The 9,218-nt window shown below is 44.2% G+C and overlaps 1 long non-coding RNA gene across 1 annotated transcript; it reads right to left on the minus strand.

Annotated features, from left to right (window-relative positions):
* Window positions 1-743: 743 nt before the first annotated feature.
* LOC147982239 (uncharacterized) lies at window positions 744-4,426 on the minus strand. Its single transcript, XR_015600012.1, has 3 exons — window positions 3,931-4,426; window positions 2,560-2,787; window positions 744-1,047 (listed from the first exon to the last, which is right to left on the minus strand). It is a non-coding gene; the product is annotated as an uncharacterized LOC147982239 (long non-coding RNA).
* Between the last annotated feature and the right edge of the window lie 4,792 nt (window positions 4,427-9,218).

Consider the following 9,218-nt stretch of genomic DNA (forward strand, 5'->3'; position numbering starts at 1 on the left):
TCCACATCCTGGGACCAAAATAGTCCAATGCCGCCGCTCAAACCCGTACTATTAACAGCAAAACATCCTGCGAATCCCAACGTGTGTTGCAGGCTCTCTACTCTTTTCGCTAATATTTTCATTTCCATGACAAAGAGTAGAAGGGGTAACTCTTGCTTCACAATATTGCGAAGCTCTCGAACTGCCTCGGGGTTCCCAAGCCCCCGGCAGTTCCAACTTATGCAGCTCATTGGTATGGGCAGGACTTCCTTGCAGTCTCTGCCGAATTCTTAGGTGTGGGTTTCTTCTTCTTTGCTTCCCTCTCTAACACTACAAGAAATGTGTTAATACGTGACAGATCCAGTCCGTCACAGATGAGTGGAAAACCGTCAAGGCTGCGCATCGATGACGGATTCGGAATCTGTCATGTATATCGCGTCATAATTTGGCACTATACCTTCCATGACAGTTTTTGTCTGTCATCGATATGTATCTAGGCCCATCCGGCCCGGGACTCTGTGATGTGGAAGCAACATGCACATGACGTGGCACCTACATGAATCTGACGTGGCAGTCAACATGGCCCATATAGTAACCAGCCCAATTAGTGTTTGGGCCCACTAATTTCATCTGATCCAGCCCATCAACTTGTTTTTTCAGTGATGCCCATTAGGCTATCAGTTTTTTTAGTCCAACCTATTAGCCTCTTTTTTAGTCCAGCCCTTTTTTTATCCAACATAATATACGATCCAGCATAATATACAGAAGACAACGAAATTTATATTCATTCAACAATTAGCATTTGTTCACATGACAATACAGACTTCCAATAGTCCAGTCTGATTTCAAAGCACCAAACTAAGCTTAATACAGAAACATCAGACATATCTAAAAGGACCTATAAGCATATATTTTAAAATTTTCAGTAACATGACTTTGGTGAAAAAATGAACTACTAGCTGATTTAATCTAAAAGGCCATAGATGCTTCCATTCCAGGTAGCTATTTGGACCAAGTAATTCCTGCGAAAAAACTTCAATCTCTTGTAACACGGGCTGATTGCCAAACCTGCATAGAATCCAAAACACATACAAAAAATTATAGTAAGTAATAACGATCAGGTATGAAATGAAAATAGAGTAATAATATTAATATATTAAGGTACCATGAAAATGTGGGCAACACACATAAAAACGAGAAGACTAATTACGAGTTAACAGTTTTGTCCTATAAATTTGACATTTATCATCCAAACATAGAAAAGTATACATCACTTTAATTGTCCCAAACAAAGAATGGACTTATCATTTCATATTCATCAAGTACCATTAAAAAAATCAAGTTTATAGGTGCGTGCACATGACAGGATTTAGTGTATCGAAATGGATGGTTTCATGCAATACAATGTACTCCCTCCGTCCAATAAAATAGACAGGATTTAATGTATTTAGAACTAAAATACATCTAGATACATCCATTTCTCCGACGAGTATTTTGGGACGGAGGGAGTAACATTTTGCATGCCCAAGAAGCTTGCAAAAACGTCTTATTATGGGACAGAGTAGTAGTTCATAGTGAACAAAACCTTAAAATAGTAATGCTGGAGGCCTACTTTCTTCATCAATTAAACCTAATTCATGTCAATAAACTTGCTATTTTGCATTTCAAATAAAACACTCCAAGGAAAGACCATTTTAGGAAATTAAATGATCCACTTAATTATATCATTATGCTAACAGTAGACTTCTTTAAAAGGGCCAATATTCGCAAGCATCATAGAACTTCAGTTAAACATTTCAGAACAAAGTTGAACCTAATGGTTCAGATTTACACCAATGCTTTCAGACCATAATCGTCACATCTAGATTAACCAAACCCAGGAATTGGTAGCACCAGGATTCCAGTTAGCATCATATTGCATCTGTGTAGCATTGGAAGATGTACCAATTCACTTCAGTTTAGTTAACTGGATTAGGCATAACAATCATAAACATTTCAGGCAAATTTTCAGGAATTTATGAATCTATGTAAATAGTAGGCGTCAATTTCGCTTTAGGTATTGCCTTTTCTAAAAGATAACACATTTGGGTGGATGAAAGAAGAAATTTAATGCCCACCAAAATAATGTTCACCATGAATTGCATGAAATATATTGTGAAGAAAAGTAACATATGTAAGACGAAAAAAACAGGCATTGTCCCATTTAGAGATTAGCCTCCATGGCATACAAGGTTTATAATTATCTCTTCTCACACTTCAATATAACAAACTGCAATCTACAATACCTGCAAATCTGGGTCCAATTTCAAGTATTCTTGTGAAACTCTTTCAATATACAGATTATTACAAATTCAAAAGACATACCATAAGCATGTTCAGTACCTATGCACTAACCATAGTACATCGTCAATTAATAGATGGCAGCATTTACATTGGTAAATTATTTACATAGATAGGGAAAATATCAATTGCAGGTCAATATGCACATCCATCTCAAGTGATTCCAGGAAGCATAAAAATATATTAGATTATAGCTCGACTAAAGGCATACAACATAAACATCCAAGCTTTGAGTATTACCTGGCCGGGAGAAGCAGCAGAGAAGGAGGCAGAATCGATGAAGGGGAGGCAGAGACAGGAAGCTAGGAGAAGCAGCAGCTTTATGAACATTGCCTTTAGGAGACTGCAGCAGGGGTGGAGAAGACATCCACGATGACAAGGGGACATGAATCAGAGTTCCATGCTCTCTATTTCCACATTATATTAGTTTGTTGGTTGGTGGCATGAATCAGAGCTGCATAGATTTACCTGCAGAATTAGGGTACAAATCAGAATTGGATCCAGTACATATCTCTATTTATTTTTTATGCTTGATGCAGCTGGTCGCATGATTCACTTGATTGGTATGATTTTCCTCATTTTTGGAACTCCTGCCTTTATATGTTTCAGCAGGGCATACTTCCTACCACCATGAATCATATGAAACTTTATCAATTGCAGAGTCACGGTCGATGATTTGATTGTAGATTTAAATTCACCTCTTATATGAGGACCAGAGAGAATGTAAAATCAATAGGCGCAAGTACCCAGCTGATCCAAATTACGTCTAACTAGCATCCGTTGGTGGTACGACTCAAGTTGGAGAATAGTGTGCAGTTAAGCACTACGTAGTAAGAGAATGGCATGCTAATTTACTTTTCAACAGTCCTCGGTGTTATTATGATTGGTTTGCAGTTTCCAAAATTGAGTGTATTCATGGTCATCTCACAGAATGAGAAAAAAGAGAGCATGAAACTTGTGAGTTAGTAATACCTTACTTTCAACAACAAGAATTAATTTCCCTATTTGTACAACAACAATACAGATCAGTAAAAACAAAAAATGTCTATCAGCCAGTTTTAGACATGGTGACAAAATATCAGTAAAAACTAAAACACGCCATAGCTATATACTGAAATTTTCTCTAGAGGATATTTTACATTGCCTTTATAAAATAATAACTTTGCTTCTGTAGATGAATAGCTATACATTGAAACATTCTATACATGAATAGCTCGTGTAGCTGAATCAGTGGGCAATGGAAAATGTATCCCTTAAGTGTAAATGTTGGTGGTGTCCAGATTATTAGTATTATTTTGTTACTAGGAAACTATTAGGAAAAGCACAAATAAGAATACACTCACTAATGTCCATGCCCTGTAATATTTTCTGAAGATTAAATTTATTAAGCTAAATTTTGAGTACAGATTTCTAATGGTTTAGTCTTTAATGTTTTCATAGTTTCAGCTGACTTGCTCTAAAAATATGATACAGAGATAATACTACCCTGTTTGTTTGTCTACGCTAGCGGAAATAGCAATTTCTCCTCCGCTTTAGCCTCTAAATCAGAAGTTTTAAAAGCTATCTCTGAATTAACTTTATTTGACTAGATCCACTACATCAGGATATTACCTTCACAACAACACCTTGAGGAAACGCGCACGACGGACAAAGAAGACGACCGCGATGACGAGGGGGCCGACGGTGGCACTGCTGACGGACTTAGACCCAGCCACATGGGCCGCCCATGTACTCTGGATCTGGGGCAGTGTCACTCCTGTACCTCACGTTGGCTCGCCACTGGACGGAGATTGATCCGTCCAGACCGCTGGGGACCAAGGGGACTTCCATATCCGGTAGTCCATCGCGCCGCCACCGCTGCCTCCTTAGCTCGGGGGTAGGACTGGGTTGCCGTAGCTTGAGGGGGGCAATCTGAATGAGGAGGGGCATAGTGTGGCCTTGATGGGGAGGGATCCGGCGCGGGATAGATGGGGAGGGGCCTGCCGCGGGGTGTTTCAGCGGCGGCGGCGCCGGCGCCGACATGGAGCGGCGGGAGGAGGATAGGTGGAGTGGCGGCGGCTGATGGTTGGTACGGGAGATGGAGAAGAGTACTAGGGTTAGGTTGGTGTGGACTCGCAGTTAAATGGGCTGGCTCGAAAATATCAACTCCCTGCGCCGGCAAATTAAAATTTTCCTTCTTACGCGTGCTCTCTCAATTTCGGCCTCCGATTTTTTCATCGTGCTGACATGTGGACCAAACAAAAGACACATACACATCAGCAGGAGCCATCGATGATGGTCCAAATAATGTATAAAGAAAGATAAGTGTCGGCCTGGTCGATGGATGACAGTTTCTGTGACAGACACTCGATGTCTGTCATACAGGAGCTATAGTTTTGAGGCACATTTGTATATTGCTCATTCATGACGGTTTCCGTGACAGTCCCTTGGAATGTCACCAGAAATCCGTCACGGATTCACAGGATTCTTGTAGTGTAATTCTTGTCCATCCCTAAGTGCTGCTACGTTTACATCCTCCTCCCGAGTAGGGTCAATGTTCCCAGGAGCTACAACATTCATTAACAGGAGAGGAGTGTGATCCACCCGCCGGTAGACCTGTTTTGGAGCGCCCTTCCGCTTGAAGTTTGCACGTTCCTCTGCAGGGGAGGTCACGTCATCGCCCTTACCAGTGTTGGAATTATGCTTAGATTCTCGTTGGCTGCTCCGCTCTGTGTGCTGCTCATGACTTGAACTGTCCGCCGAGGTAGCCTTCCGTCGATCTTCTGGTGCTCTCAACTTAGATCCAAAGGGAAGATTTCCTTTGTCATCTCGAGGACCCGGTGTTGGACACATGATTTCAGAGCGACCCAAATGACCACAAGAAAAGCAAAAGTGGGGGACTTGCACGTATTGTATATCATAGAGATCAACCCTCTTCCTTTTAGCAGAATCTATCAAGATCCACCTCCTAAGAGGTTTGCTAACATCAATGGATACCCGCGCTCGTAGAAAACCACCAACGTGGTCGAACTGAATTGAGGTAGCATCCTTGTCGATCTGTTGCGCAATCAGTTTCCCCCATGTATCATCTCGCAGATTGTATGGGAGATTTGGAACCCAAGACCATAGATGGAGCCGTTGAAACTTAACTTTACGGGCCGCATGCAATATTCAAAGTCAGCCAGGATTACAGCGTTTTTGCTCACATGCCATGGCGACCCCTGCCAGATGCGATCACGGTCCTGTTGATTCTCAAACCCTGCCACGAACATGTTCTCCCCCATCGATCTGAACTGTAGACCTCGGGGATTACCCCAGGCAGGCCGAAGAGCGCCGGCTATGGTGTTGGTGTGGAGCAGGTTCCAGGGCAGAACCTTGCTAGTGATAAGCCATCTCTTCGGTCTGTCATCTTCTCAATCATCGATCACCAACTATGTTGCCTCTTCATCGGTGATCCCCAGCTTGCCTAGCGCCTCCTCTAGACGGGCTCTCGCCTCCCTGGGTGACACCGGCATCTTCTCCGCACCCGCGCCCTGGGAAGGTTGAAGCCATCCCCGCGCCGAGATCTCAGACGCGGCCCGCCGGTGAGGAGACTGGCGGCCTCCACGGTACCACGTCCTCTGAACGTATGGCATATTCCATCGTTCATACGAAAATGGATACGATTTGTCGAAGGTCTAAATTACCCTTTATACGCTTTGTGTGTGGGGGGTGTCCCAAAGCGTTTCTCGTGTTGGAATATTATACTTTTGTGTTCGCTCCATCAGAAGTGAATGATCTCACAGCAATAAGATTATTGACCAAGAATGAGGACATGCATATGTCATACAATGTTGGTTATAGATACTCGTTGCTTTTATCCCTTATATTAACTGCTTGGCAACATGATGAATGAGGAAATCCATTCCTACGATCACATGTGCTTTCCATGTGCCTTGTTACTAGTTTTTGCAAACATGCCACTTCTTTGAAGCTTAGCACGAATTTGGCACTTGAATAATTTGGCATTATTATCACATTGTTAGGAACATACTCAATTAGCAAAAGGAAGGCGAATGGAAGGAAGGAAAAAAACATCGCCCTCTCATATAAGCTAAGTATGTTACGTCTAAACCATTACATCCACTATGATTCTAAAAATACCAATTGGCCAACTGCGCGCACATATTATCCACGACGAATCGATCACATTGGACAATGCACACGGCCAGCGTATAGAATCTGCCACCGCAAGCGAGTTAGGCCTCGTATGCCTCGTGGTATGCTTCGCTTTTCCTTGCCATCTCTATTGTCTTGGGGTTTTTTATTTTTCTTCTCTCACACGTGTCTTGGCCGCCCTTGGTGGCATGTTAGGTATCATGGGCATTGCGTTTGGTTTCTTTGGTTGTGTCATCTTCTTCGACATCTGTATTCATGGGAATCCCGCGGGGAAATTAAAATAATAGGTTCCGCCAGAGAAGACCTAGATTAGTTGTTGTGCATGTTTGATTTACTCCATCCATGTTCTTGATTACGTAGTAGTGGTATAGCGTGGCACATGCAAGTTTTGTTTACTGCCGTGGGTTGGCTAACGGCACCCCGCCATGCCTTGTCTGCTTTGTTTTATTCAGGGGTTGTATATGCATAGACGCTTAGTTAGGTGTTTGCGTCTGCTATCGGCAAGTTGCCTCAGATTGAAATTTCCATCAGTCAAATTCTAGACTGCAGCCCCAAGGTAAAGATCGGCGAGCGACAACGAGCACAAGATATGCTCGGGGCCTTGATGATGCCTCGAATGGGAGTGAGCCGAAGCCGGGGACGATGTGGCAATGGTGCCAACGGCGGAAGGGTGTCAGACATTTAACTGTTTGGGTGCTGGGTGGGGCTGCCAACATCAGAGAAGAAGACAAGGTGGGGTGGTCTAGAAGGATGGTCGGGGGCGATGTCAGACTGGCGGAGGTGAATTGGGTCGCGAGGCAAGGCACACGCAGGAAGGTGACAATGGATTAAATTTCCAGGAGAGAAATTGAAGGAAGAAGGACCCCACAACATCCACCACTGCCCTTGATTCTCATGCTGTGATATGCTTGTGCACCATACAAAACGATGACCAGTTATTCTAGGAAATTCATCAACACTCTGCAATTATGAAAATTGTAGATGAAACTTGTTTAGACTAATTGAAGATAATTATAAGGACAGTTCTACAATATAGGCTACAACTTGAATAATTGACACTACCTACATTCATCTCAAAGGCAACATGTATATCTACCTACATTTAGTCAAAATAAATCTCAAAGGGAACAATACCTTTCTGATAAATTCCGCCTTCTAAGGCCACATCGGTCCACAATCTAGAGGAGTTCCAGCTAATGGAGATGATGGAGGGGATGATGATAGGTTTCTTTTCCTTAGAGGACAATCGTGGACAACTCTAGGTTAGATAATTGGAGAATAATATGAGGATGGTTCCTCACGGGTTGCGAGGAAACTTAGCATCACCATGATTAAGGAGACGGTTGCCTTCACCACTTTTGTTATCCAGAGGAGCATGAGACTTAACCTATACCATTGTGCCGAGAGGCATACAAGAACACATGAGAATACAAAGAGAGCTTTCCAAAAAAGAGATGGTTTCACTCGTGAAAATATAGAAACAAAAAAGTTGTACACACCATGTCGGTGTGCAGATTTGAGAGCTTAAAGAAGCCGTTTCAACCAGTGGATCGGCTGGAAGAGACATGCATGCACTCTCAGACCATATCATAGCTTACACTACTGGAATCGCCCCCTATGCCGACGGCCAGGGCCGTCGGCATAGGTCTGTCCCGACGGTACTCAGGGATATGCCGACGGCCCCCGTCGGCATACGGCCGTCGGCAACATATACGTCGGCATAGCCAGGGAGGCCGTCGGCATAGAAAAGCCGTCGGCATAGTTGCTTTCCCGACGGGGCCGTACATCTATGCCGGCGGCCCTGGCCGTCGGCAACGTTCACACCTAAAGGCGGCCGTCGGCATAGTTGCTTTCCCGACGGGGCCGTACATCTATGCCGGCGGCCCAGGCCGTCGGCAACGTTCACGCCTAATGGCGGCCGTCGGCATAGGTGTGCCACGTGGTGACTAGAGGCTGCTCGTGGACCAGGGCTATGCCGACGGCCTGGTCGTCGGCTTAGTTTCAAACTATGCCGACGGCCTAGCCGTCGGCATGTTCCTTCCTCCGGTGCTCCCAGTAGTTGACATGTGGCATCTATGCCGACGGCCTGGCCGTCGGCTTAGTTTAAAAACTATGCCGACGGCTAGGCCGTCCGCATAGCTGCCACGTGTCAGCTACTGGGAGCTCACGCCAGCCCTATGCTGATGGCCTAGCCGTCGGCATAGTTTGCATTTGATTTTTTTTTCTTTTTACTGTTTGTTTTCAAATCAATTCAATTCAAATAACATCACATATCAGCAGATATATAAACTCATGGAATAGAAATATAGAACACAACGGGATATCATCCGACACCATCACAACAATATATGCATAAGCATCATCACAATCAACATAAGCATAAGCATATGGAGAAGCACACAAGTCATCTAAATGACCATCACCACACACAATTCATCTCAAGCATCATCACCACACACAAGGCTTAAGCGCCAGGACGTCGCGCACCGCGGAGGTCGTCACCGCCAAGACTGCCGAAGCCCAGGTCGTCACTGCTAGCGGCATCGCTAACGCCAAGACCGCCTCCACCTCCGACTCCGCCTCCGTGGATCGGAGTGGTCGGGCTCCGTGTCTCGGGAGTGCTGCGAAGACCACCGCCAATGGTAGATCAACCTGTTCCCTGGATGTTGAAAAGACATATTAATGGGATATATGACTGTGTTGAAAGGCATGACTGAAGGAAATATGCCCTAGAGGCAATAATAAAGTTATTATTTATTTCC

Source organism: Triticum urartu, chromosome 3A, assembly GCF_056163025.1.
Source record: "Triticum urartu cultivar PI428250 chromosome 3A, HENAU_Tu73, whole genome shotgun sequence".
NCBI lineage: Eukaryota > Viridiplantae > Streptophyta > Magnoliopsida > Poales > Poaceae > Triticum > Triticum urartu.